Source organism: Leptopilina heterotoma, unplaced genomic scaffold (assembly GCF_015476425.1).
Source record: "Leptopilina heterotoma isolate Lh14 unplaced genomic scaffold, ASM1547642v1 Lhet_60, whole genome shotgun sequence".
Lineage (NCBI taxonomy): Eukaryota > Metazoa > Arthropoda > Insecta > Hymenoptera > Figitidae > Leptopilina > Leptopilina heterotoma.
Window position 1 is genome coordinate 1974993 of NW_025111138.1, and position 12136 is coordinate 1987128.

The window sequence follows — 12136 nt, forward strand, 5'->3', positions numbered from 1 at the left end:
TTTACCATAAATATTTTAGCGTGCTTGTAAAAAAATTTTAAAAAATACAAATTTAAAATATTTATTGGGAGTTTTTCTTCTTTTTTTCCTCTTTTTTTTTAAATGCATCATCAGTTAATTGAAATACGTTGTAGATTTTACTTTTTGAAATATATATTATACAGGGAGCAATTACGAACCAATGTTTGCTAAACGGATATTTTCAGTTTAGGTAGACATCGATTTCCTAGTGAAAAGGATATATGCTGATATAGAAACGCATTCGCGAGAAGTTTTTAGAGCAAAATACGATCCATTTGTCAGAATTTTGTTTGGCGAGCGCGTAAATTACAAACGTTCTCGAAACTATTTTGCCGATTTTTTCCCTCAATAAATGACTGGTTTCATCAATTTAAAGCTTCGGCTTTTATACTTTTTCTCTCGTTTGAAAATCACTTTTTTTCGCATTAAAAAAAAAATGTATAAGATAATCTGATTGATTAAATAATCCCACCAAGAGGGAAATCAATGAAATTATTTTTTTCCCCCTCGAAAAATAATAAAAACAATCCTACACTTTTTTGTATTCATGATTAGGAGCAAAAAAAAAAACGAAAATAGAGATAAAAAAGGCGAATTAAAAAAATATGAAATAAATCTAATGAAAGTAAACATTTTTTTATAATTGTTTCTTCAGTGTATAAAAGGAAAATAAGAATTTTAAAAGAATAAAAAATATTAGAGTAGTGAAAAAAAATTTTTTCAAAGAGGGGAAAGTCTGTGAATGACACAATTGGATTTAGACTGATTATTTTGACGTCAAAGTTAATGAACTTTACAGTGTAGAGTTTCGTCATGATTTACGAAGAATCAAACGTACGTTTGTCAGTCAATTATACGATAAATCAATGAGTTATTTAAAGAGTCGGTAATAAACAATTCAAATATAGTTGACAGCATTGAAATAATGTGGAAATGAAATCTTATTTTTTTAATATATAAACGAATGAATAAATGGAATGTAAATAGAATATATACTTTCAGGCATAAATGCCAATTTGCATGTCACTCGTTGACGATTCACATAAATTTTAAATTAACATATGAACAGACTTGTAATATGGATTAATGTACGTATAATAATGATATGCATATTCCAACACACTGAGTTGCATTATGGATTCGACAAACCATTGCTCGTTTTGTATTTACATAAATATCAACAAACTGTGTGTGTCCATTTTCAATTTCTATGTCACGCTTTGGCGTTTTGTTCTAAAACGCCAAAAGCATGACGTGTTTCAAATAATTCACTATAAATACGATTTAAAAAAAGGAGAAATTTTTTTTTTTCAATAAAAATGTATTGAAAATTTTTTTAAAAATGGAAATATTATAGAAATTAGGAAAATTAAATAATAAATAAAATAATAAATAAAATGATGAATTAAATAATAATACGCTTTGTGCATGATAATTAATTTTAATAAAGTAGAAAAAACTAGTTAAAAATAAAGTAAAAAACTGAAAAAAGTAGTAGAAAAAATAGTTATCGAAAAATTTAATTTGACGACGCAATTTTTTTTAATAATTTTTAAATTACATTGAAAAATAAAACTTTTTGTTTTAAATAAATATTTCAATACCTATTTAATTTTCCACTGGAAATAATATATTTTAAATGATTTCAATGAAAAGAATTTTTGAAATTTAACTATTTCTATAAAAATTCCAAGTGTAATTCTCCCAAAATTCCATCATTTTTTTGTTGAAATTTTTAAATAAAATTATTCAAAATTATAATCATCTTAATTAAAAAAAAAAAAAATAAAAATTATTACTACAGTTTTACAACAATTAAAATTCAAAAAATCTTTTGAAATTTAATTTATTTCTAAAAATTAACACTATAACGTTTCTAATATTAAATGATTATCTAAAAGTTTATCTGAAATACAATTATAAATCAATTCTTATTAGAAAGATCTACGAGAATTCAATTATTTGAATACAAAAATGAATAATTTATTGAATAATTGAATATTTCTTAAAATTGCATTCTTATAAAGAACTTTAGCAAATTTTTTTTAAATAATGTGATTCTTTCGAAGAATTTTAATAAAATTTTCAAAAATAAATAAATAATAGCATTTTTCGAAGAAATCATTTAAAATTGTATTAAAAATAATTAAAATAAAATAAAATTAATCAAACAATTCAATTTTTGGGAAAATTTTTATTATTTATGAAGATAATAGAAAAATATTAAAAATTGTTAAAAATAATAAAAAAAAATTAAATTTGTAAAAAAATTCATCTGTTTTGAAGAAAATTTAAGTTCGTACAGGGAATTTAATTAAAATTGTAATGAAAATAATTGAATTTTTCTAAAGAGTTTATCATAATTTTTAAAAATAAATGAACTCTATCAACAAATTTTGTTAAACAGTTAAACTTTTTTAAAATAATTCAATTCCATCAAGAAATTTCCATCAAATTGTATTTAAAATAATTGAATTTTTCCAAAGAATTTTGTAACTTTTTATGATTGAAATTTTATTAAAATAGTATATTAAAAATAATTGAATTTTTATAAAGAATTTCGTTAGGGGAATGTAGTCAAGGTTGGCCTACTGTCTAGGTAGGCCACTCGCGTTTTTTTGTCAAGTTCACTAGCGCCACCTACGCGCATTTTTGTCGAAGCTTGTCTTAGTGAAACCTAACTTTTTGTTCAATTACATTTTCGGAAAATCGAAAATTGTGTTTTCTGTGACGTCGGTACAAAAAAAGCTCAAAAAAAGTTTTGTGCATAATGTGAAAAACCATTAATAAAAGATAAAAAACAAATTGAATCGTGAAAGCAAGTATGCAGAAAATTTGTGGGACTCATGGTTGAAAGGAAAACAAAGTAAAAAATCGAATCCCGAAACGTATTTCTTTATGGTTACAACAATTCGGTAATGTTACTTACTGTCAAGGTCGGCCACTATGTGTTTAAAATGCGCAAAGATGAGGACGAGCTACTTCATTTGCAAAAACTGCAATTCTGTATAACTCATAATATAATTGATCATCTTATTAATATTTTTATTTAATTTTATTAATATTTTAGTGCAAAACTTTTTTTTATTTATATTTATTTTTTTATATTGTTTATTGTTATTATTTTGTTATTTCATTAAGTTACAAACTGTAAACAATAAAGAATCAATTTTCCGTAACTCCAAACATGTTATTTTATTTTTTAACGATTAATGCCCTTTGAATTTTAAACATGGCCGACCTTGACTGTAATGGCCAACCTGGACTACAAATTTTTTTTTTTTTAAATCTTTATAACTTTTTCATTTTTAAACCTGTCAATTTACTTTGTACAGAAAAAATGTTCCTATTAAACAGGACTTTCCAACCATATACTTCAATTGTCCAAATTCATTTTTAAAAAAAAGTTATAAACAAAAGTCAAAAAGGTGGCCGACCTAGACTATGTTCCCCTACAATTTTTTTAAATAATTGAATTTTTTCGAAAAATAATTGCATTTTTCGAAGAATTTATTTAAAATTGTCGGTATTAAAAATAATAATTAATAATAAAATTGAATTTTTCGAAGAATTCATTTTAAATTCTATTAAAAATAATTAAAATAAAATGAAATTAATTAAATAGTTAAATTCCTGGGAAAATTTTCATTATTTCCTAAAAATAATAGAAAAATATAAAAAATTATTAAAAATAATTTTAAAAAATTAAATTTGTAAAAAAATGAATCTTTTTTGAAGAAGATTTAAGTTCGTACGAGGAATTTAATTATAATTGTAATGAAAATATCTACTTGAATTTTTCTAAAGAGTTTATCATAATTTTTAAAAATAAGTGAACTCTATCAATTGTTAAACAGTTTAAACAGTTAAACTTTTTAAAAATTATTCAATTCATCAAGAAATTTTCATCAATTTGTATTTAAAATAATTGAATTTTTCCAAAGAATTTTGTAACTTATTATAATTAAAATTTTATTAAAATAGTAGACATTAAAAATAATTGAATTTCGATGAGAAACTTTTGAAATCAATTAAAAATTTCTACGAAGAATTTTATTAAAATTTTTTTGATATAATTGAATTGTTACGAAGAATTTTATTAACATTTTTAAAGATAATTAAAGTCTTTTAAGATATTTAATTAAAAATGTGTTGGAAATATTTTTTTCATTCAAATAAACAAATTATATTACATTTTTTTTTAATAATTGAAATCCTGCGATGGATTTTATAAAAATCTTATAAAAATTGTGTTTTAAATACAAATTAAATTCCTGTGAAAATTTTATTACTTATATGAAAATAATTGAATATTTGCAAAGAATTTTATAACATTATTTTTCAAATAATAATTGAATTTCTTTTGGGGATTTTCAGAAAAATTACCGTTTTCAAGAAACTTTTCCACTTTCTATTTGGTTTTTTTTCTGATTTATTGTAATTTTTTTAATGTACTAGTGAGATTTTTCGAACGATATTTCGAGAGAACTGTGTATAGGCAAACACGTAGTGACCGTATTTCACGCAAGTGGAAAGAGAACGAAAGAGAGTGAGAGAGAGAGAGAGAGAAAGAGAGAGGAAGGGAGTATTAGCACATTCTATAAAAATAAGTTTTTCGGACGTGGAGAGGCGACGAGTTTTCTGCGAATGGATAAAAGACTTTTTGATCGAGAGTCCCCGGGGGAGTACTTACGTGAGACGTATGAGCAAAACTGACATACAATCGGATTCGATATACGTACACCTCGTGAATCGGTGAACTCAATGACGAATTTTGAAATGAAATACTCTATACATATAGAAACTTGGAAAATTCAACAGAGCATTTTACTTCCGGGAGTTAATAAAGTACACTTGAATTTTTTTTACTTCCCCTCAAAAAAAAAAAAAAAAAAATCGTCTTTCAATCCCTTTTCAATGTGTCTATTTTAAGGTATTCGATAGCATTGAACCTATGAAAATTTAATCAAATTTTTTTTCAATATTGATTTCTCTCTCTATTTTTACTTCAGGTAATAAGTAATAATTTCATAATATTTCATTTTTTAAATGGTTTTGGAAAGTTTTCTATTAATATGTCAAAAAACAGAATATTAGAAGTAGACAATATTAAAAATGATAAAATAAATTAATATAATAAATTGTACAAAATAATAATTAATCATAATATTAATACCAATTTCAGGAAAATAATAGCGTGTCTGACTCAAAATTTACCTTCTTCTACTGGTACTTTTTTAATTTCGTTCTCTGTAGTGAAAACTTCTGTATTAAGTAGTACAAGTGAGTTTTAGTCAGACAAGATGTTTAATTTACTTGTTAAATTCACGATAAGTCACAAAAAGTCAATTCTTATAAAAAAATTATTTTAATTAATTTTCAAATCTAATTAATATGAAATCTATTCATTTTGTATGCAATAAACTTAATTTGTACTGATTAATTAATTAGTAATTGCTGCTAATATTAATATTTAATAAAATTAATTTGCAAAAAAATACAGTAGTAAATTCAATAACAGTGAAAGAGGTAAATTTTAGTCAGACATACTCTTAAATTCCATGAATTTTAGAAAAATTAACTAAAGCAACTATACTAATAAAATAGTATCTGTAGTAATTTTCATCTTAGTAGTAAATTTTAATTTCAGTCAAATTAAGAATCAGAATTTAATTTACAAATAAGTAGTACAAGTAAAGTACAGTCAGACGTATTTTAGTATTTTTTTACATTTCTAACCAACTGCTAATTAAACCCAAGTAGTAGAGGTCAATATTAGTCAGACAAGTTCTTCTAGTTCGTCTTTCAGTAGTAAAAATATTTTTAATTAAATAGTAAAAATATAATTTTTATTATGTCAATTTCTCTACTATTGTATTTTTTATTATTTTGTTACTTTCTTGAATTATTTTTTTTTTTCATTTACTTACTTTATTATCAATCGATTATCATATTAATAAAAAATTGATATCAAATTCTGTTAATTTATTTTGATTTAAGCTGCTTAAACTACTTTCAGCTTCAACAACAAGGATTAGAAATTAGGTCTGACTAAAACTGATATTCACTACTTATACAAAAATAACAAGAACATAAAAAGTGTTAAACAATTTTTCTTTAATTTTGCTTTGTTTTACGACTGACTGAAAAAATGCCAAATATTTTTTTTTTTTGAACTTGATTAAAAGTTACTATATTGAATTTCTCTAAAATAAAGAGATTTGAAAACAGCGCAGTAACTACGAAATAAAATTAGAAACTTCTCTTTTCGACGAAAATTAATTAAATAATTTTACCGCGACGTATATATGTACATTTTTCCCGTATGTATGTAATTTTCTAACAATAGATGCGAGGAACATGTCTTAAAAGACGAATAAGTGAGAAGCGCTAGAAACTTTAATGTAAATTATTTCTGAAATAGTCTTTAACATTAGTTTCTCGATTTTAGTAGAAAATTATCCGCCACAAATTGCCTAACTTCATTTCCCTGTCATTTGAAATGAAATAAAGCACACTTGAAAATTACCACTTGCTAAATTCATCTTTTCTCCGAGAGATATGGAAATGTGGCTTTTAACTGTCACACAATTTCAACGAAATTTCATGGAATTTCGAAGCATTTTTAATTTTCTGACAAATTCAAATTTGATTTAATTTAATTTTTTACTTTTCCTTCTCCTTCTTTTTTCTAATTTTGACTAATTGTTATCGATTAAGAAAATAATTCACTCTATTAATTCACTTTACTTAATTTTTTTCTGGTTTGTAAAAAAAATTTTTCTTTCTTCCCCAGGAAAAGTGTGTGTAAAAATAAAATGCGTAAAAAAGAGGGAAGAAGAGAAGTAGATAATAAAAAGGGGGTGGAATTTTTTACTTTTAAATTTTTGATTTTTTTTTCGTTTTTATTAAAGTTTCTTGTGAAGATAGGGACTTATGTAGATTGGATATTTCCCAAGCCTAAAGTGATCTTCTTGTCTATGAAACGGACTTTTTCTTTTCTCAAAATCCTATACTTTTGTGTATCCTTACGACTTTGCTCTCGTTTCACAAAAAAAAAAAAAAAAAAAAAAAAGAAGGAAAAAAAAACTTTTTACTTGCCAGATGTCTCAACGTTGCTTTTTTAACATTCATGCATTCCTTCTGTTTTATTCATTTCCGTCCAGTCTTTTCAAGATACTTCCCCCATATCTTATTCATTGATACTTTTCCGCATTGATCTCAGTACCGTTTCCTCTTTTCCCGTTAAAGCCGATACAAGTTTATTTATTTGCCTTACATGATCTTGTAATCACAATTCGGTTCAATTCTACATTTTATTTCTATATAGATATATATGTATAAACATACATATATTCGTTTGTATATATATTTTCTAAATCCCTTAGGAAAATCGTGTGCTAAACTTCTCGACTTTCGCAAAATTTATCTCTTTTAATTCTTCTTTCTGGAAAAATATTATTTTTTTAATATTTCTTTGATGAAATTTTTTTAAAAATTGTTTGAAAATTTTTTTGGAAAAAATTGTTTTTACTCTTTTGAATTATTTAATTTTTTTTCTTTTATTATTTTGCAAAATTTATCTCTTTTAATTCTTCCTTGTGGAAAAATATTATTTTTCCAATATTTCTTTGGTGGAATTTTTTTTAATAAAATTGTTTGAAAATTTTTTCGAAAAAAATCGTTTTACGCTTTTCAATTATTTAATTTAATTTTTTGTTTATTTTATTTTTCCTCCCTTCAAAATAAAGAATATTCACAAAAATCTTTTTGTGAAAATAAGAAATATTTGAAAAAATATATGAAAATCTATTAAAAATTATTCTAAGGATTAAAATTAAAAAATGCTGTCTGACTAAAATCTGCTTGTACTACTTATTGAATTAGTATTAATAATGTTTGAGTAAAATTGTCTTTTACTACTGTAAATTTAAATTTCAGTTTTTTAATCAAATTGCATAAAAATGTTGAGATTATATGTAAATAGAAGTTGAAAAAGACAGAAATGAAAATTAGAAAAAAATCGAAAATGTAAAAAGAAGATAAAAATAAAAAAACAGAAAATAAAATTAGACAATAAAAAAAAATTTTAAAAAAAGAAAAAATTAAAAAACAATTTTCGAAAAATAAATTTAAGTCTAAGCTAATCGGAAATTAAAACGTTTCGTCTGACAAAAATCTACTTGTACTACTTATTAAAATAGTATTTTCGTCTGACTAAAATTGATCACTACTACTGTGAATTAAAAGTTTTTTCATAAAATTCCAAGGGAAAATTTAAAAATATAAAAATAGAAATAGAAATATATGGATAGATAGCAGAGAAATAAAAAATTGAAAAGCAATCAAAAAATAAAAAATTTTCTATATTGAAAATGGAAATAGAAATAAATAAATTGAAAAAAAGGAAAATCAAAGGGGCGGTAGCGATACTACACATTTGAACTGTACATTGATGAACTGTTCACGTTCGATTCTATACAGTTGAATTGTATACAAATATGTATTATAAAAATTTATCATTAAACTGCATACATTTCAACTCTACACAGATAATTTTTAATAATTTTATTTTTTTAATATGTTTGTTTAATTACAGTTAGATTCTACACTACTTAATTTGCTAAAATAATAATACAAAATTCTACACAGTTAGATTCTATACAGTAGAATTATATACCGCAAAATATTGTTTTAATTGTTGAACTGCATACAGGTATTTTTTCAAATATTATTAATTTTAAAATTAATATATTAAAAATCATCGAATTGTTGCAAAGAATTTTATCAAACAATTTGATGATAATAGAATTCCTTCAAAGAATTTTATTATTTAGGAAAATAACTGAATTCTCGCAAAGAATTTGATTAAAAATTTTTAAAATCCTAATTAAATTCTTTTGAAGAATTTCTTTGAATTTTTTTTTTTTAAACTAATGGAGTTTCTTTAATAATTTTAATTGAAAATTTCCAAAGCATTTGAATTTTATGAAGAAGAATTTTATTAAAAGTAAATTGAAAATAATTGAATTCTTGCGGAGATGTTTACTATTTATTAAAATTGTTTCGAAGAATTTATTAACATCTTTGGACATAATTGAAATTTATGGAAATATTTTAAAATATTTAAATTCATCCAAGGAATTCAATTAAAATTGTTTTGAAAATCATTGGATTTTTCTAAAGATTTTACTATTGAAAAAAAATAATTGAATATTGTTTAGAAAGATTTTACTATTTATAAAAATAATTAAAATATGTTTCGCGAGAATTTTGAAAAATTTTTAAAAATAATTAAATTTTTATGAAGAATTTTATAGAAATATTTTAAAATAATGGAATTTTGTTGGAGAAATTCAATTAAAGTTGTTTTAAAAATAATGGAATTTCTTTTTAAAGAAGTTTCTTAAAATTATCTATATTCAAAATAAAAATTCTTTCAATTTTTTTGACGAATATATTTAAAAATTGCATTGAAAGTAATTTAATTTTTATATAGAATTTTTTTTAAATATTTTAAGAATAATTGAATTATTTTTAGAGAATTTTAAATTTTTGTTGGAATTGCATTTTATGGAAATTTTTGAAAATAATTAAATTCTTTTATGTAATTTTATTTAAATTTGATTAAAAATAATTTAATTCTTGTGAAGAATTTTACTATTTATAAAAATAATTGAATTTTTTCGAAGGATTTATTAAAATTTCTTGAAAATATGAATAGTAATAATTAATTTTGTACTTAATAACGTGAATTTTTAAAATTTTGATTAAAAATTTTTTTTTATATTTATATTTGAAGATTAGAAATATTTGTAATTTGTATAACAATTTTGAGTTTATTTAAAATCTACTTTCAAATGTATAAATATTGGGTACGAAAAAAATTTCCCAAAAAGGTAAATTTCACAAATTACGAATACAAGAAAAAGAAAGTCAAGAAAATAGTTTGGATATAATTATTATTCAAGAAAGGAACGTGAAATGTTTTATTTTAATGGATTGTATAATTTATGAGAAATGTAACAAGTTAATTTACTTTAACACTCATTCCTTGGTATCCGTTTAGGGAAACTTTGGAAAGTTTGCTTTAGAACGCCATTAGCGTGACTAAGCGTTCCACGCTTCTTTTTTTTTTTTGCTTCATTCTCTTTTTTTTCACTCCTCACACTCTCTACCTACTATCCGTTAGTCTCGACTCCTGTCCGAACTCCTTAATCAGGTTTCTTACTCCCACACCTTACGGGGTGGGAATGAAAAGTCGTAAGGAGATATATTAGGGGAACGTCGTTATCGTCGCCAAATATTGAAGTTTTGCTCGAAGCCATTTCTCGTTCGTCGTTCCATTCACTTCCCGCATGGAGAACCTTCAGAAAACTATTGCAATACCTCATAGATATGCGGCGAATATATATATATTAGTACGTTTATATTAGTCGTTTTAATAAAGTTTCTTGAAACTTTCCTCAGTCAGCTCAATTTATTTGAAGATTATTAATTCTGGATGAAAAATCAAGGAACTAAGAGAAAGTGTCCTTTTTCCTAATAACCTGCTTTTTTGACAGTTTTCATGATAAGTTTTTTTATTTTTTTCTCTTTTTTACTATTTTGAGGGAGAAATATGTCAGAGACAAGTTTTGTATTAAGTGGCCGCAAATTTATCATTTGATATGCTGGAAGAAAAATTCGTTTGATGTGAAAATTTTTAAAATATTCTTGAAAAAAGAAGAAGGAACTTTTGATTGTAGAGTGTAGAATTATCTTCTTGTCTGACGAAAATTGATTCCTACTACTTGTGGCAAAATCAATCAATGATATTTAGTCTGAAAAAACATCTACTTACACTACTTATTTTTAAAAAAATTTGCTGTGCCTCACTAAAATTAATCTTTATTACTGTGAATTCAAAGATTTTAAATCATTTTACACAAATATTATTGGGATATGAAAATGAAAATTTAAATTGAAATAAAAATTAGTATACACAAAATAAAAAAAATTAAAATAAAAATTAGTATACACAAAATAAAAAAAATTAAAATTAAAAATAGAAAGTAAAACATAATATGAAAAAATAAAATTATACACAAAAATAGAATTAATAGTCTACGTTTATGGGCAATTAAAAAGTCTTGTCTGACAAAAATCTACTTGTACTACTTATTGATATTTTATTAATAAAGTTTGACTAAAATTGACCTTAAAGTTTCTAAAAAATAAATTACAAAAAATTGAAGAAAAGTGAAAGTACAAATTAAAAGAGAGTTGAAAATAAAATTTAAAAATAAACATGATAATAAAAAATAGAATGTAAAAATAGAAAATAGAAAATAAGCCAAACAAAATAGATAGAATCTGTAGAGAACAAAACAAAATAAATAAATAGAAATTAAAAGAGAAATGTAAATAAAATTTAGAAAATAGAAAATTTAAATGAAAAATCTAAAATATAAGTAGAAAATAAAATATAAAAAAGGGATTTAAAAGAAAATTAAAAACAGAAAATAATAAAAAAAAGTTAAGAGTCTAAATTTACTGAAAATTATGAAATTTTGTCTGACAAAAATCGCCTTGTACTACTTAGTAAAATAGTATTAATTTTGTCTGACAAAATTGACTTTTACCACTGTGAATTTTAAGTTTTCATGTCAAATTTCACTAAAATTGTAAGAATATAAAAACAAAGATAGAAATACAAAAAAAAATTGAAAATAAATAATATAAAAATATAAAAAAGAGAAAATAGAAAACAAAAGAAAAAATAAAATACTAAATGAAAAATAAAATACCAAATGGAAAATAAAATTAACAGTCTAAGTTAATGGTCAATTAAAAAGTCCATGTCTGACAAAAATCTACTTGTACTACTTATTGAAATTTTTTATTAATAAAGTTTGACTAAAATTGACCTTAAAGTTTCTAAAAAATAAATTACAAAAAATTGAAGAAAAGTGAAAGTTCAAATTAAAAGAGAGTTGAAAATAAAATTTAAAAATGATAATAAAAAATAGAATGTAAAAATGGAAAATAGATAATAAGCCAAACAAAATAGATAAAATCTACAGAGAACAAAACAAAATAAATAAATAGAAATTAAAATAGAATTGTAAATAAA

The 12136-nt window shown here is 22.7% G+C and overlaps 1 protein-coding gene across 7 annotated transcripts in view; it reads right to left on the reverse strand.

Moving 5' to 3' along the window:
* Positions 1-12136, reverse strand: part of LOC122509537 (tyrosine-protein phosphatase 99A) — a 745329-nt gene that overhangs the window by 158470 nt on the left and 574723 nt on the right. The gene's annotated exons all lie outside the window — the stretch shown is intronic.